This window comes from Lissotriton vulgaris, chromosome 10, assembly GCF_964263255.1.
Source record: "Lissotriton vulgaris chromosome 10, aLisVul1.2, whole genome shotgun sequence".
Classification (NCBI taxonomy): domain Eukaryota; kingdom Metazoa; phylum Chordata; class Amphibia; order Caudata; family Salamandridae; genus Lissotriton; species Lissotriton vulgaris.
Genome location: NC_141698.1, coordinates 375,043,576 through 375,071,046, shown reverse-complemented (window position 1 = coordinate 375,071,046; position 27,471 = coordinate 375,043,576).

Genomic DNA, 27,471 nt, shown 5'->3' with positions numbered 1-27,471 from the left:
CTCCATCTTCTTGTCAAGGATTTATATTGCATCTAATATATAACCAGCATTGGCTAAGTAAGCCAATAGGTCTCAACAATCCTAGAGTTATCGCGGTTCTCAATGACAATGTCTTTTAGCCATGTGTTAAGGAGTGGAGTGGATGTGTCGGTGGAGTGGAATTACGTGGGTTGGATTGGAATTGTTTGTTGGGAAACTGTGTGGTGGTGAGTGCATTTATGTGTAGTGGGATTATGTGGCATGGTGTGCAGTGTAAATATGTGGACAATAATTATGTAGTCTTGAATGTGCTGGAATTATATGGAGTGGTATTATGTGTCATAGAGTGTAATTATGTGGAGTTGTATTGTGTGTTATTGAATGGCATGTATTGGATTGGAATTCATTTTGTGGAATTCTGTGATATGGATTGGATGTATGTAGTGTGTAGTGGAATTGTGTTGTGGAGTTGAACTATGTGGTTTGTTGTGGAATTGTGTGGTGCAGAATGGAAATGTGTTTAGTTGAACTGTGTGGCCCCGATCTGTGTGGTGTTGAGTGCAATTTATTTGAGAGGAATTATGTGGCATGGGGTGGAGTATATTTATGTGGACTGTTGCTCTATGGGAAAAGATTTGGCTAGATCAGTAGACCTCGAACCTGGGGACCTGGGTTCGAGTCTAGACACGGATGCTCAACATCCTGTGATTCTGGGCAAATCACTTAATCTAATTTTGCCTGCATAAAATGAACGTGTCTGTCTGGAAATCCACTAGTGCTCATGTGAAGCACTTGGATACCTTCGGGTCGAGTTCGTGCTTTATAAAACTCACAAAAATAAAGAGTGAATTTATGTGGTATAGCATAGAGTGTGATCATGTGGAGTTAAAAAACATTTTAAAAGGCCATAAATTTTATAATAATGGTCCATCGGTGTCCAAATCTTGTGTGCTTGTCACTAGAGTTCCTTGTTATCGCTTTATTTATTTTTTACGAGAACACATTTTATAATTCCAATACACGCATTCATACCGTTTTGCAGAATAGTGATACCAGTTGCAGAATGGTGTGATACACAAGGACAGTTACTGCCCTCTTCCACCTTTTGTGACTCTGCTCTGTAAATGGGGGAAGAATGCTGAACTGTACGGGTAGAGACTGATGTAGGGCTTTGTTGTGAAAGGTGTGTGAGTTCTTTCTGGTCGAGTGGAGGCTCAGTGTCACCCGCTGCCCTAGAGTCTGTACGGCAGGTGTTATGATTGTGAGCTTGGCTTTACAGGGAATGCTTGATAACAAGTATAGCCTTATTTCAATGATTGTATGCACTTGCTTAAAGCCCCTAGCAAAAAATGGCACAACAAGGAAGAGGTGTGTGTTTGAACACGAATGGCAGCTCATGAAGTAGATTGTAAAAAGACAAAGCTGGAACTGGGTCAGCACAGTTGGCTGACAATCAGACAATTAGAGGAAAAAAACTGCTAATTGTAGGTTTAACAAGTGAGCGGGCAGCAGGAGGGAAGTAGCACCATTGGTGGGAGAGGCATGGGGCAAGCAGCCAAGGAGGCGCAGTAGGAAGCAAGTGACAGTGGGAGGAGAGGCTGAAACAGCAGCTTTCAAAGAACGGAGATGGAGCAAGATGGAGTTCATATTTCTGCTGCTTATGCGTCATTTATTTTAGTGTTTTGATGATACCGAGGCACTTTATAAGAGGCCAAACAAAGCCCAAAACGTCATAGAGTGTCAAGTTTCACAAAGACAGGCGCAGTCATTGCTTGGCAACCCTTAGAGTGGCCCATGTAGGGAAGGTGATGGTTTGGATTTATCAGCTCAATATCAATAATTGATACATCACGTAATCTAGTCGATTTTGAAAGTCTAAATAAATAAATAAAGCTCATATCAAATGCTACCAGCCATGTCTTCGCTACCTGCTGACGCTATATATTACCAGAGGGAAAATAATTCCTCAAATTCTTGCATATTAATGCTCTGCATCACAGTTAATTATGCTTTCCGAAACTCAGCTCTCAGCTCCTGAGTTTAGATCTCATGGTTAAGCACTCCAGTCACACTTGCACTGACATGCCAAGGGGAAAACAGACATCTGGTATGCTGCTGACCACGCCTTCCATTGGCCCGGCTAAGATTAGGGCTCTAAACAGCTAGGGCCTCATTTATGAGGCTGTGCGTCACTTTTACGCCGGCGGTGCGACTTTTTGTGATGCACCAGTGGCGTAAAAAATGCACCTTGTTGCGCCATGTTTACAAAGTGACGCATCTAGGTAGATGTGTCACTTTGTAAACCCCTGCGCCATATTATACCTGCGCCAGGTATAATGTATGCAAGGGGGGCGTATTGACGCAAGTAAGGGTCGTAGAAGTGACGCAGTGAAATCTGAGATTTCACTGCGTCACTTTTAGGACGCCGTTGCGTCAAAATCTTGCGCCTGCCTCACAGCAGGTGTAAGACTGACGCAGGCCCTTTCACATGGGGCTTGCCCCATGTGAAAGGACGCATTGCTGGAGTTGCGTCACTTTTGTGACACACTCCAGCAATGCATCACTTTTGCGCTTACAGATACGTCAGAAATACTGACGTATCTGTAACTCCTTGCGCCATGATGCATCATACTGTAAATATGACGCATGATTGGTGTCACAAGGAGGGCGCAGTGAAAAGTAACGCATCGCTGTTTTCAGGCAGCGATGCGTCACTTTTCATAAATGAGGCCCCAGGAGCTGTAGCTACTATAGTTAGAGATGGGTGAGCCAACTGCCTGCGCACACATCACATAAAATATGAGAGGCTTTCTAAAATACTCAACAAGGGTATTTCTTTAACATATGGAAACTTTGATATTAACATGGCACATTATGGCGCAGCCCTAAGAGGTACTTGTTCAAAGGGATAGTTTTAAAATGTTTCTAAAGAAAGTACAAAGAGCCCTTGATTTTGGGTGTTAGGGCGGGAGGAGAGGACGTGGCGTTACGGTTACGGCCAGAGCTGCCGACCTTGGAGCTGGGGAACCAGTCTTGAGTTTCGCCATTGTCACAACATCCTTTCATCTTGAGTAAATCAGTTATTCTCCCTGTTCCTACAAAAACGAACATGTCCATGTGCAAAGTAAACGGTGATGAAGTACAGAACTCTAATAATACATTTGGTTGGTGTTTATGCTATATAAAACTGCATTTAAAAAAGATGGCGGACAACGCTAGTGAACCGAAAACACAAGCATTGTTTGGAAAACACGAGCATTGTTTGGAGTGCCTCAAGACAAAAAAAAGTAGTTTCCAAAATGTGACCAGTGGATGTTTGCAAGTACTTGGTCCATGCTCCAGGGGGAGGGCCAAACACAGGAGAGACATGAGGTATTCATGCCATTGACAAATGGGGACAAAGGATTTCAGACTGACAATGGAGCAAGTATAAATTGAAAGCCTGTGGTCAGGCTGAAGCCCACATATTGAACACTACCTGTCTTTTCGAGATAGCACATGCACTGTCTAGCCGAGACCTACAAAAGTTGATACTATGTAAGCATTAGATTACTGAATGATTGCATTGCCTTATGTGGAAGCAAAGCACTATGCCAAATTTGACTAAAGGAACTGGAATTTCAGAGGTAGCATGAACATATTGACAATACACTTGCTTTGTTGATGCTACTCCAAGAGTCACTGAAAGTCAAAAAATGCTGTTTGTCTGTTGATCACCCGATGGCCTTCAATTAAATTGTTTCATGTTATGGTGAAAGTTGCCTAGATGGGAAATACCTTCCCATTTACAGTGGGGCATCCAGTCACTGTAGCCTAACACTTGGGTTCAAATAAAATTGCCATATAACGGTCACGTTTCAAGAAAGATAATAATCAACAGAGGGTTCAAGAAAGGCTGTGTGCTGGGTCTGCTGCTTTTCAATCTGTAAATAGCAGACCTTCCAGGTGTCACTAAAATGCAGGGTTCTCATTCATAAAAATTATACACGCTTTGTCTTCAATCGCTGCAATATTCAGCTGACACCGTTATTTTAGGCACAAGAGCATAGGTCCTGCAGAGACCCATGGCTGCCCGGGATTCCTGTTACATGGAGAGGTGTGGTGCAACGGCCAGGGCGGCTGACTTTGGAGCACCGGGCTCATGGCTCGATTCTGGTTTCCGGCGGCAGCTCAGCTCAGCACCATGTGATTCTGGGCAATGGCTCGCTTAATTTTCACAACGGCCCCCAGCGTCGTATGTGTGAGTAGTTTGCACTTTACAAATACGGATTTACATTTATTTATTTACATTTTACTTCAATAATATAAGAATATTCAACACAAAGTGATATGTATTTTTTTCAGTAATAAAGTGTGCAAAATTAACAGGTGGTTTGTTGGAGATGCTGGAGTAGAGAAACATAACAAAAGTTGTAATTTAGGAGTATGAAAGGGTGATCAAGAATCATCGAATGAACATAGTGTCTACTTAAACATTAAATCTGTTTCTATGTCTTATGACATCTGTCACCTTTAAAAAAGTCTGGACTCCATTCAATAAAACTCCTACCTCAGTAGTAAGTGCTAAACGACTTCCACTTGTTGATTATGGCATGGCTGCCTTCCGAGGGTAAATGTGGCCTAAATAAATGACACTGTGTTCTTTCTAGAACACAGTGTAAGTTATTTAGGCAAGTCTTCCATCTATCAAATTCTTCGGCCCACCTGGGAACTGGACAAGACTTTAATTTGTAGCAAACATCACTAAAATGAATGTTTTTTTTGGGGTCAGATACTGTGCAATGCAATTTGCTAATGATAACTCCATTAGCTTAACTGTTTGGCATGCACTTACAAGAAGTCACTTTAAATGATCTCCCTGTACCAGTTATGCACATAATGCAATGTAGACATTACAGCTACAAGCTTTATGGGACTCTTCAACGTCTCTGGGGCACTTTAAACTTGTAGCTAAAAAACAGACACAAGCAATGTCTTTTATAAGGGGCAATGAGGAACTGAACACTAATAACCACTCATAATACACTGAGGGGAGCTTTTCTGAAAAGGAATTGTCAAACTACCTCTCATACCCTTTTTTAAAAGGAACAAGGACATCTCTTTGTTCATATTTTGTTTTTTTGGGCATTCCTTTGAAGGAATTTCGACATGTACGACCAGCATAAAAACATTGTCCCAAATGCTACCTACCATCTTTGTGGTTATAAGCATGAAACAGTAACTCTCAGGTTATGACTTTGTCCATCTCTCTAACTGGAACAAAGAAAGAAGGATTTAGACCACTTGTTATCAACAAGCAATGGCAATGCCAATAGGCCTGGCTTTGAAAAAGAATGGCATTATTATTATTATGTTTCTTATATAGCGCCTGAATCGACCCCCGAAGGGGTATCTCCGCGCTTGCCTTGGGAACCAGTCCTGGCTTTTCCCTGTGAGATAGCCCCTACAGGGCATCCCCAAGGTGAAAGCCAGGCATCCCGCCGCAGGGGGGCCGTTGTGGAGATTAAGCAAGCTTAATGCCCAGAGTTGCAGAGTGTGAACCCATGATTAGGTCAGGCACCGAAGCGAGAATTATCGAGTCCATGGACATTTGAGCTCAAGACCCTGCTGCGTCGGGAACTGAACCCTGGTCCCGGGTCTGACCTCTGCTTCAGGGTCTGCCTGCTCTAACCAGTGAGCCACACTTCTCCACATAGGGTAATTACTATCCTCCTTCCAGCTGTGCTGCAGGTAGAGAAAAACACCATTAATTATTTAACTGTCTAAGACACTTTATTAGCCTTACCATGTCATGTGTGTCCCGAAAGCTTCAACCCCAAGTCGCTAGATAAATAATCAAAATGATCACAGCTTTGTGAAAGGTAAGCACTGTTTTGTGGAAGCACACAATTTCTGCCAAATCAGAACATGTACTCATGGCTCCTAACATGTGGAGGGTGCCAAACCCCTCTCCTAGTGATTCTCACATAATTGAACGGCGTTAGATGTACTGTCAAGCTGCACCATGAAAAGAAGTGTCACAATTATTCTGATCCATGCAATGATTTGTGATGACAGCAAATCCAGTAAAATGTATGACTGTAACTGTCACTGCCTGACAAATGAAGAGGATGGTATGAATTAAACAAGCATTGGCGAATGAGATAGGTTTCACATATGTGATCAGTAATATGTTTTTGTTGTACATTTTAACTTGAAGAGCAGCTTGCAGTATAACATGCTGAAACTTTGTAAAGGTATTATGACTTGCTTATTGAGTACAGCAATATATTGTGCAGTAACTGGTGGCAATATAAAATGGGGATATTAGGTAAAGGGAGGAGAACAGAAAAAACATAGAGCCGACAAGTACGCTTGAAATGAAAGGAAATTAGGTAAAGGCGGAGGCCAAACCAAACAAGCACAGCGAAAGCAGTGTGCAGCCAAATCCTAAAAAGTCAGGCAGATAGCAATCATCAATATACTATTCATACCTGTAAGACCTTATAATGTGTTTCAAATAAAATGATAACACCTTATCATATGTGACCTATGCGATTAATTTATGAATCAGAATCCCTAAAAGAAGACTGCGGCCAAATATAACATTTAAGGGTTCCGCACTGGGATCTTTAACTCAAAGTAAACTACACCCAAGAGGACTTTAAAGGGTCTGATAGTGATTAGAAGCTTCCTGTGATGCCATAAGCATCAAATATCACCAAAACTCTCTTTCCTGTGATGCCACTTTAACCAAAGGAACTATGATGTAATTTCATGAGATGTCATAATGGAGGACAAAATGTGTGTGATGTGTAAGCATGGGCGGAAAATCCGTTCCGCTCGCGGATTTTGCGGATTTTCGGTAAATTTGCAATCCGTGAGATTCGTGAATTTCCCGCAAAATTCGCACGCAGCGGATTTTTTTTCTTGGTGATACAATTTTGCGGCGTGCGGCGTTCACTTACCGCCATTCAGCGTTTGCCGAGTTGTTTTTCTCGATATTTTGCGAGTGCTGCGCCATTTTGGATCTTGCTGCTGGATCCCGCGGGAGTTTGGCGACCGGGATTACGTAATCGCGGCTTGCCACCTTGCACAGCACGCATCAAGAGAGTTCGCAATTTCGAACACGTAGATGCGGCGAGCAGCAACAATCTCGCACGCGCGAAATTACAAAATTTGAAATTCTGCACAAGAAATCCACCAGCAAGCAGCATAAACCTTCTGGAAATGATGATTTTTATCAGAATAACTTCTTCAGGTTGACATTTGCCTGCACTTTTTTTTGCAAGGAGTCCATTTTTGGGGGTGGAGAGGAAGGAAGTGCCCCACAGTCTCCAACTTCCTGTTCCTGTCCAGCAGGCTCCTCCCAGTGCTTTCTTCATGTGCTGGTCACTTTCATTCGGATTCTTCACCTGGAAGGATTACTTTTTGTGGATGCTGCTGGATATTTGGATTTGAGGCCTTTTTGACTTTCTTTGGATCACTTTTGGATTAGAAATTTCACAAGTAAGTTTGTTTGGGGCATTACAGTTGCTGCAACTACAATTTTGGAATTTTCGATTTTTGGGCTGTTGTTGGGGCCTTTTGCCCAGGGGTACTCAGTGGTGGGTGGACTGACTCTTTCTGTGGGGTCTCTTTAATAAAAACATCATGGAGGGCCTGGATGGCTTAGGATTGTGCTGATTTTTCTGTGATTTTCGTTTTTTTGGGCTGTTGTTGTGGCCTTTTCACCAGGGGTATTGAGTGGTGCATGGGCCTAGTCTTTCTGTTGGGTGTCTTGAATTTAAACATCATGGAGGGCCTGGATGGCATGGGATTGTGCTGATTTTTCTATGTTTATCGATTTTTTTGGGGTGTTCATGGGGACAGGCCATGTGGGTGGGGGTCATTTTGAGTGCTGCTACAGGCAGGCCCTGGCCTTGTGCTGGGAGGCAGGGGGCCATTTTGAATGCAGGCAGTGTTCTTAGGTCTGCAACCATTTTGCCTAGCTTTCAACCTTTATGCCCAGGGGTAGTGAGTGGTGCATGGGCCCAGTTTTTCTGTGGGGTGTCTTGAATTTAAACATCATGGAGGGCTTGGGATTGTGCTGATTTTTCTGTGATTTTCGTTTTTTTGGGCTGTTGTTGTGGCCTTTTCACCAGGGGTAGTGAGTGGTGCATGGGCCTAGTCTTTCGGTGGGGTGTCTTGAATTTAAACATCATGGAGGGCATGGATGGCATGGGATTGTGCTGATTTTTCTGTGTTTTTCGATGTTTTGGGGTGTTCATGGGGACAGGACATGTGGGTGGGGGCCATTTTGAGTGCTGCTATAGGCAGGCCCTGACCATGTGCTGGGAGGCAGGGGGGCATTTTGAATGCAGGCAGTGTTCTTAGGTCTGCAACCATTTTGCCTAGCTTTCAACCTTTATGCCCAGGGGTAGTGAGTGGTGCATGGGCCTAGTCTTTCTGTGGGGTGTCTTGAATTTAAACATCATGGATGGCATGGGATTGTGCTGATTTTTCTGTGTTTTTCGATTTTTTGGGGTGTACAACTGAACTGATGTTCCTCTGTCTTACATTGCTTTTAGGTGCACAAGACTCAAGAGAACCACCAGTGCCAGGAAGAAGTCCTGCAGCGGTGTGTGTGTGCAGCATAACATCACGTGACGTCACGTCTGGCCACAGACAACTCTGCAACTCGTGCAACTGCGGCCTGCTGTTCTGACCTCTGAAGAAGATGGCCCCAAAAAAAGTTCCCCGTAGCTCCTCTAGCAAGAAAGTTGCCAGTAAGGAGCAGAAGAAGCAAGTTACCAAGGAGACTGGTGTGCCGCCCGCCACATTTTTTTGGAGTAAAAAAAAAAGTACGCCTGCAGCAGCAGCGGGATCTGCTGGGGACCAAGCTGGGAGCAGCACCCCCGCTCCATTGGGCTCAGTGCCACCCCCACCACCACGCCAACTGAAGTCCAAGCCCTTGAGTGCTGCAGAGGCACTTAGTCTAGTTGTTCAATCACCATCGACCAGTGATGCTGGCTCATCGCAAGAAAGTAGCAGCAATGTCCCTCAATCAACACAGGTTGTTGTAACTCATCTGACGAGTGTTGAACAACCACAGCCTCAACAACAACCACATGTGCAAGGTCAAGCCCAAGTACTTGTGGAAGGAGTGGCAGCGCAAGGATATGCGCAAGCAGAGGTGCATGGAGGGTCACAAGTGCCCACAATAGTTGTTCCTCCAGAAGTAGGGGCACATCAGGAAATCGACAATCAAGCCGAGGTATCATTTGAGGAAGCCACTCCTCCTAATCATTCATTGTCTTCCTCATCCCTAGCAAGGAAAAGATCAAGGGTGGTGTCTACATCTTCTTCAAGCACACCTCCTTCTGATGATACGGATCAAAATTTGGAACCAGCACCACTGCCGTCTGAGAGTGAGGCACACCATGATCTGACAAAGGTAGTTAAGCGTAAAAGGAAGCTCGTCAAAAGTCTCATAGTTATGGAGTGTGATGAGGCTCAACAAGAAGTGGCGGATACTGCTGCTGATGAAGACTCTCACGACGACGACCCAGTCATCATAAAAGTCACTGCAGCCCCAGCGGGCATACAGCAAACAGACATTTTGACCCTAGCCCGAGAAGCTGCTGAGCGTGATGATGTTGTCGACGAGGAGGCAATGGAAACGCCACAATCATTGGAGTTAACTAGTACACCAACACGTACCGCTTCCATATTTCTTCCTCGCCAGAAGGGGCCTCCATCCACCTCGACCTCAATTAGTGGTGGTGAAAGTGCAGAACGTACTAAAGTTCGGCAATCCACATCCTCCACTTCATCTGGCATTAGCAGCAGGACCACCACCACCAGTATCGCCGCCTCCTCCGGCCCCCAAAGACATTTCAAGTCCGCAGTTTGGGACTTCTATAGTGTTTGCCCAAAAAAGGAAAACTTTGCCATTTGTAGCATTTGTAAGCATGCAGTTAGTCGTGGTAAGTTTGGTACCAACTATGGTACCAGAGGCCAGAGAGGTCATCTTAAGAGACAGCACGCTGTCCAATGGTTTGCGCCCCTAAAGGAGATCAAGGAAGCCCGAATTGCAAGTCAAGAAAACGTTGATGTTTCATCTGATTATGACGTGGAGGAAGAAGACGTGTCAAACACTTCACTTACACCCAGTACCCCTGTCAGCAGCACACCCCATGTGAGCCACACTAAGAGTGTGGAAGAGAGCGAGACACCAATGCGAAAAAGTTCATCAGCGAGCGTAACTGGGTCGAAGAAGTCATCATCATCATCATCCCGTAAATGCTTGGTCCAGGGCAACATTAGAACCATGTTGTTTACAGAAGCGCCATATGAACGCAACCACCCACTGACGCGTTTTTATAACACTAAGCTGGCTAATATGCTAGCTCTGGACCTTCTCCCTTTTTCTTTTGTAGAAGGGGTTGGTTTTCTAGAATTAGTGGCACCGCTCTGCCCGAAATGGAAGGTTCCTAGCCGGTTCTATTTTGCCAGAGTTGTGGTTCCAGCACTACATGAAGATATGCTGGAGGTGATTGGGGCAGCTTTGCAGAAGAGTGCTGTTCACACTATACATCTGACAACAGACATGTGGACCAGTGGCGCAGGCGCTGATTACATGTGCATCACTGCACACTGGGTCTCTCTTTCAGGGGTTAAAGCAAAGGTAAACACAGGTGTTGACCCGGACCAAGTTTTTAAAGCTACTCGGAAACATGCAACACTAGCCATGTTTGGCTTGGAGAAACGTCACACAGCAGAAAACATTTTGAATGAGTTTAACACAAAGGTCTTTCACTGGCTGTCCCCAAAAAAACGCCAGATTGGTTATGTTTCCATGGATAATGGCACCAATGTAGTTAAGGCCATGGAGCTGGGTCAATATTTCAGAGTGCCGTGTTTGGCGCACTGTATAAACCTGGTTGTTGAGTGACGAAGACAGTCCAGCGTGCGAGTTAGTGGCCACCTGCCGAAGAATGAGCAACCATTTCAGCCATTCTTTTAAGGCCCGGAAGCATCTGAGGAGCCTGCTACATGAACATCGAATGCCAGTGAAAGCACTCATCCAGGAGGTGGCAACACGTTGGAACTCAACCTTCTACATGCTTGAGTGTCTGTATGAGCAGTATACGGTACTCGATCACTATTTCTTAACACTGGATACAGCTCAGAAGGACCTGAGGCTAGATGCGGCGCAATGGAACCTAGTTAAAAGCCTGACAGACATGCTTCGTCCTTTTGAGGTCTTCACGCGTGCAGTCAGCAAGGAGGACTGTAATTTGGGAAAAGCTATCCCATTGTTGCGCATGCTGGAGCACCAACTGGAGGCGGTGTCTTCTATGTATCAAAAAGATGAAAAAAAGCAAGACGCTTTTGTTTTGGCGTAGTAATTATTAGAGCGCCTACGTGGTTATGAACCTCCGGTTCAGAAAAACTCTTAAAACTCTCCTCTTCCCCTAAACTGGCTCCTTCCCGGTCCTCTCCCCCTTATGAGTAACAAGGTTTTAGCGCTGGGATACCCTCGTGGTGACTACGCGCTCTACAAAACTTTAAAATAAAAAATAAAAATTAAAATGATCCACTCAGAACAGCATTACATTTGTGCTACTATTCTGGATCCACACTACAAAAAGGCGCTGGCAGGCCGAGCATTCTTTCCTTTTGATGATGATGTTACAAAGTACAAACGTTGGCTAGCCTTGTCAGCCAAGAGGTTTGAAAGAGAACGGCAGCAAATTGAAGGAAAAGGCAGTAGATAAGCATCAGCAGGCCATCCCCAGTCAAAAGAATCCACTTCTGCACCTGTGGCTGTGGCACAAGTGACCTCTCAGCCGTTAAAGACACCGGCAACCGGATCATCTGCACCAGACACAACAGTAACATTGGATGCAGAAGAGGATTGGCTAACTCGGCTTGGGCTTGGTTCTCAAAAGGTCACAGCAAAAAGTAAGCAAAGTGGAGGAACCTTGGAGGACCTTGAGTCGATGGTGCAGGACTATCTGCATGACTCAACAGAGGTCTATGTTAATGCTGACTCATTGGCGTATTGGCATGGGAAAAAAGAATTGTGGGCACAGCTCTCCAACCTGGCTATAAACTACTTGTCTTGCCCACTCGCAATCGTGTCTTCTGAACATGTTTTCAGTGCTGCTGGTGGCATTGTAACTTCCAAACGGAGCCCCCCCTCGCCCAAAAATGTGGAGAGGTTAACAATGATCAAGATGAATCAGCACCTCATACCACCAGATTACAAAGTACGAGAAAGCACGCCGGATGAAGACGAGGAGGAAAGCAACGTAGATGAGGGAATTTCTTCTCTGTTAGGTGACACTGACCTCATCCTGCCTGAATTCGCAGAGTATGATGACGAACCCTTATTCTTATTCCCTGACACGAGCCCTGAAAATGAGACAATGAATCAATAACTTTCTTTCTCGTCCTTATTAACTTTTATTCCTGTGTGTCTGTCTTTCTTTGTTTTGCACAGTTAATATAATTCAATCTTTAATCACCTAATCACAAAAACAAGCCCATCAGCAGAACTGTCTTCACTTGTTTGCTTATTGATTTGAAGGTGCCGCAGTCTGCATTCCTCAGGTTCACAAGTTCACAAGAACATGCTCCTCTATCCTCCTCCTCCAGACTCCTATTTCCAACAAAGCAGAGGGCTGGATTGTGCCCAATGAAGAAAGACTCTGCACTTGTGGGGGTGCTCTACTTCTTTGCGGGTGAGTTGACGGCTCTGGGGCCATTGCTGGGAAGCTCTAATACCAGATAAAAGTGGTTTGGACCAAATCGGAGGCGAAAAATGTTTTGCGTTTTTGCTGACTTGCTTGCCTTTGAGGTGCTCTTTGGGGGGTTCTGGGTGTTTGTGGGTGAGTTTTGGGGTCTGGGAGCACTGCTGGGACAGTCTAATTTTGATTGCATTTGCTTTTCAGGAAATCCGTGGTGGAAAACGGGAGTTATGACCTAGCTGCACAGCGCGTTTGGACCGAAGGCCGATAAATATTGTAAGTATGAGATTTTCCTTTTTGGCTGTTTGGGGGTGTTGTGCTTTTTTGTGGGCGGGTTGGTGGGTCTTGGGGCATTCCTGGGAAGGTCTAATACCGGATAGAAGTGGTTTGGACAAAATCCATGCAGAATTTCTTTTGCTATTTCTGACATTTTGCTCAATGTAGCGTTTTCGGGGGCCTGTTTGGGGGGCTTCCTGGTGTTTGTGGGTGGGTTTCAGGGTCTGGGAGCACTGCTGGCTATCGATACTTTAGATTGCAAGAGGTTTGAAGCAAATCCATGGTGGCAGAGGGGAGTTAGTGCCTAGCTGCAGAGCGCACGCGGAGTGATTTTGGAAATTGCCAAGAAAAGTCCCCATTTTTGTACTTTTGCTTTGTGGCTGTTTGGGGGTCTTCTACTAGTTTTCGCCTGGGTTGACGGCTCTGGGGCCATTGCTGGGAAGCTCTAATACCGGATAAAAGTGGTTTGGACCAAATCGGAGGCGAAAATATTTTGCGTTTTTGCTGACATGCTTGCCTTTGAGGTGTTCTTTGGGGGGGTTCCAGTTGTTTGTGGGTGAGTTTTGGGGTCTGGGGACACTGCTGGGACAGTCTAATCTTGATTGCATTTGCTTTTCAGGAAATCCGTGGTGGAAAACGGGAGTTATGACCTAGCTGCACAGCGCGTTTGGACCGAAGGCCGAGATTTTCCTTTTTGGCTGTTTAGGGGTGTTGTGCTTTTTTGCGGGTGGGTTGGCGGGTCTTGGGGCACTCCTGGGAAAGTCTAATACTGGATGGAAGTGGTTTGGACAAAATCCATAAGGAAAAGCCTTTTGGCACTTTTTGTAACTTAGGGTTCGTTAGGGTTAGCCCTAGCAGCAGGATTGCATGTGTTTCGGGGTGTTCTAGATTTTTGCAACTGAGTTCTGGGGTCTTAGAGCACTCGTGGGAATGTGTAATTTTGGTTGCAAGTGATTTGAAGAAAATCCATGGTGGGAAAGGGGGGATTTGGCATAGTTAAAGAAAGTCTTTGCCACTATTCTTAACTTAGGGCTCGGTAGGGTTAGCAGTATTTGTATTGCATGTGTTTGGGTGGGGGGGTTTGCGAGTCTTGGAGCGATACTGGGTAAGGATACTTTTGCATGCTTGCAAGTGGTTTGAATACAATCCACGGTGGGTAAGGGGGTATTTGGGCCTACTTTTACTTTCAAAGTACGTTTTGTCACCAGTTTTCTACTAGGCCTTGTTTTTTGAGATCTGATTGGGGGTCTTCTACATTTTTGCGACTGGCTTTAGTAAGGGTCTGGGTGGGAGCACTGCTGGTAAGGTCTAATTTTGTTCTAAAACACAGTTTACAGTACACCTAGCTTGAGGGGAAAGATCCGCTAAATTAATTTGCCCATACTTATTTTTCCTTCAAAAGGAGACTCAGACAGAATACGCACTTTCAAAAATATTGTACTGTCAATTAGGAAACTCAAAGTGTGACTTTTTGCACTACACAGCGTACATACCTTATATTTATTTATCAGTGGTGTTCTAACATCACTTCCTGTTTTACCGTCAATAATTAAAGGCCGGGTTTCAGTCTGTGCAATGGGAAAAAAAGGATGGAGTCAGGCTTCACATTAGCGAGCCGCAATTCAGCATCCGCCAGGCAGGCAGTGGACAGGGTGTCTTCTGGTCACCAACATTGATGGACGAAGCGTCAGCTGGAATGGAGGAGTACCACTAATAAGAGGAATTGTTTGATGCGTGCAACTTACTTACCAAATTCAACAGGACAACTACAACAACATACAGATAGAGTATCCATTAGTTTCTTCTATGAGTGTGACTGCATTTCTTGGATCTCTCTCTGCTTCTAAATTGATCCCTACAGTCATTCTATAGGTTTTACTTCAGCTATTTTTTAAACCTAATGTAATGTAAGAAGTGTTTCTCTGAGTGCAGAGATAGGCAAGTGAAAACGCTGAAGCCCTGTACTGTCGCATTCTGTCATTCACGGTTGTCGAAAGTACTACTTACTTTTCAGTAACAATGCATGCAGTAGTGCATGCACTTCCTTTATGTCACGTAAAAGATTTATGGTTAGCTTTGTACCCAAAGATTTCTTTATCTTCAATTATTGTTTGTCCATGCTGTGCTTTTTTTTACTTCTCTCAACAAAACCTACCCAAAAAAAAAACCCCATTCCCATCCATTTTCCAAACCCTAACCCTCTTCCCCCGGGCTGTGTGGTTTTGATTGATGTGTCACTAAATGACATCAATAATTCGACACACTTGCTGGGGAGGATAAGGTCATAGCAACAGGCTGGTGAAGGAATCCGAGGATATATTCTAGACTTACTCAGCTTCAGTACTATTTCTTGTAGTAGTAGCCAATGTCAAAGAAATTCAACGCAAGTACTAGTTATACTTTCAATATTTTAGCATTTGTTAGGCTACTTTGTGGCACTGTTCTAGTGTACTGTCACCTGCTATATTCTATATCGTACCGTTGTAATGCTACAGTAAGGACAAACCAGGTTTAATTTTCTTTTTTTCCATAGGCATGCAACTGCCACTGTGTCACACCACTAGTACCACCGCAATGAGGACATTTCATCCGCCCAGGATTGCCAACCTTAATCGCCATTTCCCGTGGAGCCAGCCCTGGCCCTAGCCCTACTTTCAAACACAAATTACAGGTAAGATAAGCTTTTGGTGGGAGGTAGTATTATAATGGAGTATTAGGAGAGACGAGAGATTGACAGTAGTACTACTAAAGTCCTAGCACTCTTGAATTCACTTACTCTGTGAGAGGCACTTAGTGTTGAAAACATTTAGCCATTTACACTTAAAGGAAGAAAATGACACAGACTTAAGTTTCAGGAACACAAACTTTCTGTTAAACCCCCACCCACCAGACTCAAAAGCAGTAAAAAACAGGTATGCTCAGATAAAGTTTCAAAAAGTATATTTTTGTAGCCCTAACAAAATAATCTCCCGCAACACCCTCCCTAACCCCAACGATTGTCCTTCAAAAGTCCCAAAAACAACCCAACTCCCAATTCCCACGCCCCAAAAGTCTCTAAAAAAGGGGCAAGGGACACTACGGCAGGCTGCTGTTCACTTTTGCGGCCAGGGCATCATTATCCTTGCGGAGGGTGGCATGGTCGGAGAGGAGGCCCTCCACCAAGGTCTTATATGCTAGGACCTCCTGCTCCAGGTAGGACACTCTGAGGCATAAGCGTTGCTGGCGTGCCTTGCGACTCCTGTGGGGGGCAGCTCCTGTCTTTGCTGCTCGGCGGTGGCGGTTGTCTTTGGTAGCCCGGCTCCGTACCGCTGGAGCACTGCGCTGGCTGGCAGCCCGTGGGGGCCCGGAGGAGGATGCAGCTGTCCCAGTGGATGTTGTACCGGTAGACTGCGTGTCCTCCTCCTCCAGGGCCACCAGCCGCCGATATTCGGTGACAGTGGCATCCAGCCTCCGTTGCTGGGCCATTTGAGCCACCTCCTTTCTTGATGGTCTGTTTGATTTGGAAGGAGCAACTATATGAAGAAAGAAAGACATAGTCTGTAACCAATGCTCCTTAAGATTAACACAAAATGATTGAGCAGAAAGTTGTGTCACAGTACAAGTAGTAAATTGAAAGCACAGTACATAACTATTGAGGACAGTATCTATCTAACCTCCCACTTCTTCATCCTTGCTCTAACATTAGTGGGAGTTTAAGGAACAAATTCTACGAGCACTATGGACTTCCATTATAGTCGACTATGACAGTACACCAGTCTTCTCCTTCTTCTTCTTCTACTCTCTTGTTTAGGAAAATTGGTATGTTATCTTATGCAAGCCGGCATAATGCCAGTGCAGTGAACTTGCACATGAGAAAAACAAACGCGCACCATGATGAGTGAGACAGACTTGCTTTACTGTACCACTCCAGTACATGCAGGTGGTGAAGCTCTTACTTTTCTATTACAGGTGGCACTGAGAATACTCTGTTAAAAGGGCTACTGCTTAATTAATTTAGCTTTCACCCTACAGTGCAAATGAGTACTAGAAAAGGAAAATGGAGAAGCTAAATAATCTGATTATCTATCACTTCACATGGGATGTATTGGATTACATATGGGATGACTTTAGGTGCTTTGCTTATTATTGAGTGAACAGTGATACACCCACACATGAATGACTTACTACTACTAAACTAAATTTATTAAGAGAGGTAGGGAGTGTCCACCGTAAGAACCGGATATATGCTATGCTTGCAGTTGCAATACAAACTACTGCTACTATTCATGGTAGTATTTGGACAAAATTACAACTTCTTTTCCTTGCCTTTCATACACTGGAACGGACGTGCGGGTGCGGTGTTACATGCTCTTCAAAGTAACACTTAGTTCATCCAGTGACCGTCTACTCTCTCTAGATACACATATGCTATCTAAGAGTATATGCTATCTAAGAGTCAGATACTACCATGATCCAGGAATCCATCCATTCAAAGTATATGCACACATACAGTTTCTGTTTCACCCACCCAGGCTGTTCTCCTTCCACCCATCCTTGCTTCATCATTCACCCAGCCATGCACCATACCATATTCTTTCCTTCCCAGCCACCTCGGGGACCAAGCAAACACATATCATTCTTCTCTGCCAGTCATCATTACATTTCTTGTCCTTCCACACTTACTTACACCCTTCTTTCGCTTTTTGTTCATCCCATCCATCAAGTTCATCTCAGATCTGATTGGGATTCTTCTCGCCAAAAACTACACAGCTAAGTCGAAGTACATTTAGAGAAGGCAACTACCTGGTTGATTTATAATACACCCGTGCAGATAGCGGGCGCAGGCTCCTTGCACTTGCTGGTGCGCCCCCTCCCCTTCCCCCTCCCAGAGCCCCAGATAGCACACTCTGCCGTCTTCAATCTCAATAAGTAAGGAATATATAGCTTACCTCTGACCGCCACCACCGTGTGAACCCTCACAGGCACATTGGTGTCGTCCGGCACTTGCACCGCATCCTCCCCAGAAGTGTTCCCCTCATCCACCACCACCACCACCTCTGCGCTGGCCCCGCCACCAGATGTTCCACCTACAAAGTACATTTAAGAATGTTAGAATACACCACTCACTACTATATAATATTTGGTCTAGGAATAAAGAAATGTTAAAAAAACAGCAAACAATGGAATAATTTGTGGCTGTCTACTCTAAAGTAAAAATGTCCCTATTTCCAGGGAAGGCTGTTGTCTTGCTGCACTTTTTGGCACATCTGATGAATGCTTGCTTTTTATTTTTAACACGCACCACTTTTTCTCCTAACAGACAGAAGCTTGACTTCTAAGAACACGAGCAGGATCAAGTTCAAACCAGGTGAGAGCTCGGCTCGACCACAAGAAATATGTCCAATTAATCGTCAGCACTAAGCACTTTTCAATTTTCAGTTAAACGTTTAGTTTTATGACAAACTTGATTTTAATAAATGTGTTTACTTTTAATAAAGCTTTTAAACTTAAAAAGACTCTGTGGTTTTTGGTCCTCCAGAATAGAGTGGCTGAGCTAAAGGTTTTGGAATTTTTGCAAGCATGAGTCCATGCCTCTGACACTTCTTGACTCTGACTCCGTACTCATGTCCTGCGTTGGATAATCTAATCATCATTGGGGATCCATCATCGGTGACTTTGGGAGCTAAATGACTCTGCCACACTATCTAGTCAGTAAGGAGATTGGGGGTTCAACTACAAAGTCTGTTATCACTGAGGTATGTGGAAAGTCTAACAGAGCCTATTATAATTGATAAGCTAAGCAATGCATTATTTAGTGTCCATAGTTCTGTTTGTGCAGATTTGTCCCTGCAACAGTAGTAGAATGGATTGTCCTCCTATCCAAACCAAAAGTAAAGTAGTATCTTATTCTTTCTTGGTGGTCATTCACCTTTTTATTGTTGGCATTTGTCAAAGCATAAACATTTAGAAGACTTGAAAAGACAGTATGGACAATCCCAGAGAACTGCACTCAGAGCATAGAGCTGTTGCTGACTAGAATGGGAGTCCAATGGAATTGCCAAATGTGCAATCTTGGTTACCTACACAGACAGACTAATAAGAATAATCTAGTAATACCACAGGGAGTCATAGTCGAGGCGGGATAAGAATTTAGATCCAGTCTACAAGAAGATCAAAGACGATTTATAAAAAATCGAATGAGGAACGCTAGGAAAAAATAGGTACTCTATATTAAAATTAAAACTTACCGGGGACAGCAAAGGAGCCCTCGCCTGCCTGATCCTGGCCTGCATCCTGGCGAACAGCAGCCTCCTCCTCCTGTGTCCTCTTGCCCCTGGAGGGAGCTGATGTACAACATGAAAGAAAGAAAGACCAGAAAACATGGATGATATTTGTCAACCAAATCAAACATTTCAAAAGAACAATAACAAAATATTTTGGCGAATTAGCAAATAGACAACTATTCCACGGGATATATTGACCAATCTCATGTGGTCTACTACGTTATTAGTATTGCTTGATTTGCGGACCGTCGACTTGGAAAGTTCTTATGTAACTCACTAAACAAAGTACTAAAAAGGTTTGCCTAGGACTGGCAGGCAGCAGTCCGCAGCACGCGAAGTGACAGACAAAGTCCATTGTGATTGCAGATCAGTGACAACACTAAAGTTTCCTACTACATTAACCAGTCATTAAAATACTCAAACTATCAATCCACCACCACTATTTTTTCTTATCGCCATGTGTACAAAAGAAGGACTGGACTTCAATCTGTAGGGGCTGATTTAGAAGCCCCTTGCGGCTCTTTTGCTCCATTGTTGCTTGACTTTTGCGACACATCGGCAGAACAAAAGAGGCGCCATGGTGCGGCGTATATTAACAACGTGACGCACATGGGAGATGCATCACGTTGTAAAGCCCTGCGCCATCAGGGGGCGTTCCGGCGCAAGGGAGGGCGTTCCTGCGCAGGAACGCATCCTAAAAGTGGCTGAGGGAAATCTACAAGATTTCAATCAGTCACTTTGAGGACAATGATGCGTGACTCAAACCCTGCGCCTGCTTGAAGCCAACGTACGGCTTGATGCAGCATTGGAGAGATAGGGCACCCCAGAGCATTGCTGGAGCTGCGCCATCGTTGCGACGCAACTCCAGCAATGCCCTGCATTTACGGCACAGATGCGTAACGCTTTGGTGACGTTTTGGGCCCATGGTGCGCCGCATTGTAAATACGGCGCACCATGGGTGGTGGTGGCGTGGCGCACAATTACTGGCGCATCCCTGCTACTTTGCAGGGATGCGCCTGTAATTAAAAATCTGACCCTTAGTGTCCAGCATTACGCAGTTCTTTAAACTACACTCATGCATAATTTCACAGGCCAATGAAATTAACACAAAATTGAAAACAAATAAGCATAGTAGCAGCGCTACTGAGAAGGAGAGCAGTGCACCTGAAATGCACAGAAGATTTTGAAATATAATTTACCTACAATGTAATCAGCAGCATTGTTGCTCTTGGTAAAAAACAAAAATTTGCAAGATAATAACACACAGAGCAGGAGAAAACATAGTATAGAAATAGCTACTACTACTCACCAAGCCCGGGGATCTCAAGGCCGAGCAGGTCGAGCAGATCGCGTTCCCAGTCCAGGAGATCCATCCAACGGTGGGTGGCCTGGTTGTAGGTGCGCCAGACCCGAGAGTGTTGGTACATGGCCCGGCACACCTTCTCCCACCGCTTCCGGCGCTCCTGGATCCCGTACCCGCTAGCGATCCTGCCGCCTGCCATGATGGTCCAGGGGAGGCGGCGCTGAACATAATAAACTAGTGCGGCCACCTCCTCCGGGCTGAAGATCTCCCGGGGTGCGGCCTGCTCCCCCCTCAAACGCCCGCACGGGAGCCGGGCACGGGGTGTGGGACCCTTCCCCTTCTCGGGATGCTTCCCGGCTCCTTTACCATGGTCTGGGCAAAAAGGAAGCTAAATAATAAAGAATAGGGAAGAGAAGAAAAGAAAAGAGTTTAAAAAAGTAGTTTAAAATTAACCAAAAGTAGCAGAAAACACAAAAATATAGAGCTAGAAAAATAGAGGGATAGATAATAAGTAAAATAGATCCAAAAAAACTTCAAACAAGCAAAGGATGGCAGAGATTCAGAGAGGATAGAAAAAGCATGCCCAGAGCCATAACAATGAATGAGAAACAAGATGGCCGCGCCCGTTCACGACCACGTGGGTAAGTTCGCACGAGATTTTCCTCGCGAACACACGCAAAATTGTACTAGCGAGCCGCACACTTTGCGAGATTACACATCGCGCCTGGAAACGGAAATACGTCATGCAAACAAAATGGCCGCGCCCATGAACGACCGTGAGGGTAACTTCGCGCCGTTGCGCTACAAGCGGCTTGCTAAAATGCACAAAACCTTGCGAACTAACACGCCGCAAAAAAACAAATCGCATATTCGCACGGATTCGCGGCTTCCGAATTCGATCTCGCGCACGTTCGCGCCCCGCGAATTACGCGAAATTGCAGAAAAACGAATTTTGCAAAACTGAAAGCACTCAGCAGGTGCAAAGGTTCAAACTCATTTTTAGTAACCATTCCCTGTAGTGCTTCCTGACTGGGGCCCCTCCAGAGTTCAGTTGCTAGTTGCAACAATTGTATGACCCTGCTCTGACCCTCACAGCAGGCTCATAGAATAGCTACAAGTAGGCCACAAAGGTCCTGGAAAAAAAAATTGCACTGCAACAGAAAGCAAATTACAGATAAGGAAGCAGGTGCCAGACTGGAATTTTAAAACAGTGACACATTAATAAATCAACCCCAAATTAATTCATGTCAGTTGAAGCAGGGCAGGTGTGCTTGCTTTTCCCCCCATAATCTACAGTGATGATGAACCAGAGGGTGGCATTGATGTACCAGAGGGTGGCATGGGTGAAACAGAGGGTGGCAGTGGTGAAACAGAGGGTGCTGGGAACCTGTGATGATGAACCAGACGTAGAAACAACATAGTCGCGACCGTTGCGAGCCGGCAAGTAAGTTCGCAATTGCGAACTGTTACAAAACCCTCGCGAACGGGCAGAAACCTGTGCGAACACAAAAAAAAATTGCGAGAATTTGTGGATTTTGCGGATTGCGAGTTTGCAAATACGCAAATTCGCGAACGCCAGATTCGCAAGATTCGCCCATGCTTAGTGATGTGACCAGAGACGGCCTTTCCTAAGCTAGCTCCCTGGGTAGACAGAAAGTTTGCACCTTTGCAGATGGTAGTGTAGGAAAGTGGGTTTATGTTGCAGTAACTCTCCCACTTTTTGCCAGACTACTGATGCCCTATTTCTTGAAGTTCCCTGGGTCCCTGCCAATCAGGTTCCCAGGGCCTGTGTTCTTCCCCAATGCTAGCCCAATTGGCATCTCTGGCCACAGGTCAGCCCCTGGAAAATGATACCACAGATACCCAGGGCACTGCGACCAGGGAAGACCTCTATGGGCTGCAGCACATATTGTGCAACCCTTAGAGGCACTGTACTTTTACACATATACACACTGCCTTTGCAGGCTGCGTGTTTTGGTGCAGAACAAAGTTAAGATTCGATATGGCACACATCCCTTTGTGCCAAGCCTACAACCCACTGCCCTGGCAAAGATCAGTCACCCCTCTAGCTGGGTGTCCTATGCCAGTGGTGAGGGTACATCTGCATGAGCCCTGTATCCCTACAGTGTCTAAGTCCATTCTTAGGCATTGTAAGTGCAGTGCTGCTATTAAGAGTGTATGGTGGTGGGAGCTTGTCATTACAAACTCGGCAGCACCATAATGGCTACACTGAAAACTGAGAAGTTTGGTATCAAACCTCTCAGCACACTAAACCCACACTAATGCCAGTGTGGGATTTAATGAGAAAAGCACACAGAGGGCATCTTTGAGATGCCACCTGAAAAATGATCAGCCTCTGGTGGGTTCCCTGACTGGCACATACCAGCCTGCCACCACGAGACATGTTTCTGAACCCCTAGGGTGGCAGCCTACGCTTCCTGAGCCCAGAAACAAAGTGTTTACTGGGTGAAGGTGTTCACACCTCCCCCAGGACAGGAAGAGCCATCTGTGGCAGTGGAGCTTCAAAGGTCTGTCAGCCTTTGTAATGTGACCCCCAGCCTCTCCTGCTATCAGGAGCAGGCTCCCTTCCTGTCTCCCCTCCCTTTTGGTGGGAAGAAAGGAGAGACAAGCTAGCCAGCCCAGGAGGTATGCCTGTCTCTGCCATCTCCACCCCTCAGGTGGGGGAGGCAAGATGAAGTCCACTCTCCAGTGCTCGCCATCTTGCAGATGGCAGGTACTCCCCAAACAGGACTAGTGATTGTGCTCACTCACCCATGTGGGGTGAGCACACCAAGGGTGTAGTCACCCTAAGGTCAGTAGCCCATTGGCTACTGACCTCAAGACCCCTAAAACACCCCCTAAATACAGTATTTAGGGGCAGCCCTGAACAAAGGCAGATCCAGCCTGACAAGCAAAGAAGATAAGAAGAAGGACCGAAGAGCATTGCAGAGCAAACAAGAGGACGACGCCCACTGACTGGGCCCCAGCCCTACCAGCCTTTCTCCCCTCGAACCTGCTCCTGAGTGTCCTGCAGCCAGCAACCTCAAAAACCCCTGAGGACCTGCCTGCCTTCACTTCAAAGACTGAAATCTCCCGTGAACACGGGACTTGTTCAAACTGCAGCTTCAGGTGCCAGCCAGAGAAGGCGAATCCAGCCCACTCTGCACCCGACCAACCCGGCCCGAGTGGAAAAACACCATGAGGAGCTCCCCCCGGCGATTCTGACCTGAGACCCGGTGACCCCTGACCTGCCTCTAACCTTCAGATGACGCTGGCAGCCTCAATCCAGAGTACCTCGCTACTGCGACCAGAACGAGTAAGAAAATCTGACGTCCCAAGGCACCCCTGCACCTGACACCCCACAGCCTTGTGTGCCCCAACCGACGATGCCTAACCAACCTACGACATCCCAACTTACCTCTCAAAGTGGTGATCGTACCCAGAATATCCTCGTTCCCGAGCCTGCAGTGTTTCTTTGTAGCGGAGGTTCTCCTTTGAAAACAACAGGGCACCCGACCTCAAAACAACACCCTGCACTCGGCCGCCCTAGTGCCGCTGAGGGTGCAACTTTGGTGCTACTTTAGTCCCCAGCTTGCCCTGGGCTAAACCCTAGGAGCTTTCCTCCCACAACCTCATGGCCTGCTTGCCAGCAGCCACCAACCGGAGACCCCCTATCCTCCATAGGATAATATTGGGCCTCAACATGCTGAACCCGGCCGCCCTAGTGCCTCTGAGGGTGCAATTCCAGTGCATCACTGACCCTGGGAGATCCCTGAGCCTAACCTGAGAACCTTAACTTCCACAGTTGTTAACTTACCTGTGAACCGCTAACCTGTTTTCCTCTTATAGGATAACATTGACACTTTTTTTCCAAAAAGTTTCTAAGTGTGGAGTTTTGAAATATAAAAATATTCCTTACAAATTGCACAAATAACCAAAGCATGATTACTCACCAGTTTGCAGGACATGTCCCAGTGCTGAATCCAGGTATACAGCACTGAGTTAGAAAAGTAACGTGACAAGTAACTTACCTGCAATTTAGTGTAAAAGCCTATTCATTTCAATGTAGTGCTCCAGAAAGTTTTAAGTGTGAAGTTTTGAATTCGGAAAATATTCTGTAAAAATCATGTGAATAACCAAAACGGAATTACTTACCTGTTTCCAGGAAATATCCCAGTGTTGAATCTAGGTATCCAGCACTGAGTTAGAAAAGTAACGTAAAAAGTAACATACCTGTAATTTACTGAAATAGCCTATTCATTTCAATGTACTGTATTTGCTAAGTGTTGCATACTACTGCTCCCCTGTAAATCAAACAAAGTACAATTTCTAATGCATTTTCAAACTGTTCTATATCCAGTAACTTATTACTGAAAAGTATTTAATGCTTCCCTGTGCCAGTTTTGCTTGGTTCTAAAAATAAACAGCAATATATTTTTATACAAAAACTATTTGCCTAGAGTTCAGTTCTTGAGTTTGTGAATTCATTCACTGACTGAGTGTGTACATCAACATGCTTAACACTGTCCTCTGATACTTCCTTCCCGCTCAACCAAGCTACCACTATTAGAGAGTAAGGTTCTAGCTAACTTTAACCTCTGCCTATCTCTGGGGACACTTGGACTCTATCACACTATACCTCATTTTGGTGTAGTATATATAGAGCCAGTTTCCTACTTTGGTGGATCAGCGGTGGGAAACACAACTTGCATTTGTTGGACTGCTTGGTTACCACCTGATCACACAATTGTCTTTAGAATTATAGTTTTTTTTTACTAAACTACTAAAAGTCTTGTTAGTGCCTTGCTTAAGTGCCTTTAGAATTTTGGAAAATTAAAAGTCACTATAGTCAAGGGTAGACGGGTTAGAACTTTCTGTTAGAATGTCTCAAAAACAGAACCTTACTATTAGTGAAGATAAACATATTGACATTCAGGACATAGTTGAGGAGCTTGACCTCACCCCCTACCTTCACTTGTCTTTTCAGGAAGTAACGTCCTTATATAGAATTAAAAACATAACAATGGCTCACATCCAACCAAACAAAGGCTACAGGAGCTGTTGGCAGAGTATGCAAAGGCCATCCCTTCTGAAAATGGTGATGACCAAGCAGAAGAGGAAGGAGGTGAGGAGGATGGAGATTAGGCCTGGGCGGTAAATTCCATTTCGCTCGTGGAATTTGGGTAATTTCGTGTTTCGCAGAGAACACAGAATTTCCCCAAATTCCGCTATCCGCTGCTTCGCAGAATTTTTTGCTAGTTTGCGCTTTCAAAATGCGTGTTCACGAGATATTTCTCCCCGAGCACACAAACAGCCTTCGCGAACAGAAAAAAAGCATTGCGAATGGGCAGAACAAGCAATTGAACGTGTTTGCGGAACTTTTGCATGCTTGCAGAGATTTTTTACTGTTTCACAGAGCTTTGCGTAACGCGACTACACAATTTCCGCCCACCCCTAATGGAGATAGTTACCCACCTCCATCACTTCATAGGGAAGAAAGGAACCCTGTTCTATCCTTCCAGGATTTAACCTCTGGGGGCCTAGAGGCCACACAGGTGGTCCAGGCTCTGGTGAGGACATCGAGGGCAGCCTCAATGAGGAGAACAGCCTTTTAGCAAGGCTGGCCAAGAGACTGCAACTAGAGCAGGGGTCGATTGGCACTGCGGGCATTCGGGCATCGGCCGAAGGGCCGGTGTCTCAGTGCCCTCTGTGGGCCGTTTTTTTCTCCCCTTTCCCAGTCCACAGACAGTGCTCTCTGCTATCTGCTCTCTGTGGACTGGGAAAGGGGAGACACAGAGGGCACGGAGACAGAGACAGAAATGAAAGCACTTCACTGTGGCCATACAGCGATTATCAGCTCTGGCCTCTACTGCACCCCCTGCCCTGCAAAGCAATCACGCTGAGGCTGGGCTGGGGAGGAGTGATTGTTTACAAGAATCAGCCTCCCTGGGGGCCAGGTGTTGCTCAGGCCTTTGAGCCATTTGCACCTTGGCCCCCCTGGGGCCCACGCAGCCGGGGAACCATGTTAGTCTTAACACCTCTCCCACAGCCCCTCACATTCAGGGCACAGTGGGCGAGGAAGAATGGGTCTGGCTGTGGGGGCCAGGTGATGTTTTGAAAGTGCACAATCTTCGCCTTGGCCCTCCCTGGCTGCTGTGGATGGCCCAGCAGCTGTGTTTTGTGCTCCCCTGACAGGACATTGCCCTGAGGCCTGGAGGGCTGGGGAGGGCTGATTAATTTACAAATTGCAGGAGCCTTACTGCTGTTCATGTGCGCCTGAGCTGAAGGTCTGAGGAGGGCTGAGTATGCTAGTAATAGCAGGGGCTTTGCTGCTTTTCAGGTGCTCCTGTGCTGGAGGGCTCGAATAATTTTGTGATGGAAAGGGCCTTACTGGTTTTTCAGTTGCTCAGCATGTAGGCCATTGCCACCTTGGCCTTGTGTCCTGCGCAAGAACAGTATCCTCCCACTTTCATTCCTTGTCTGTGCATAGGCATAGGTGGCCTAACGCCAGAGTTGCAGAGATGGGGATTCAAGTTTGAGTCCCAGCGTCTGCTCAACAACCTGTGATTCTGGACAGATCACTTAGTCGCCCAGGCCCTTAAATAAAAAATCAGATCATGTGTACTGTAATTGGTACTCATGAATAGAACTCACGTAGCCTTTGTCTTGGGCTGAATTTACACTATATAAAACTGCCAAATGGTAAAACAACTATAAAAAATAATCATTTGTTCATGCTTTATGATTCTGCAAAGGGACCATGATAATTAAAGAGGACACTTTATAAAAACATGTCCACATTTTTTAACACAGCTTTTCTGATGCAAATTTTTTATTTTTGTTTAATTCCCCTTAGTGCCTCCCTGTCTGGTTTTCTAATGTTGTGGAGGCTGCGCTCTGACCCTTAAGTCATTCTGTACCTCTTACCGGGTGC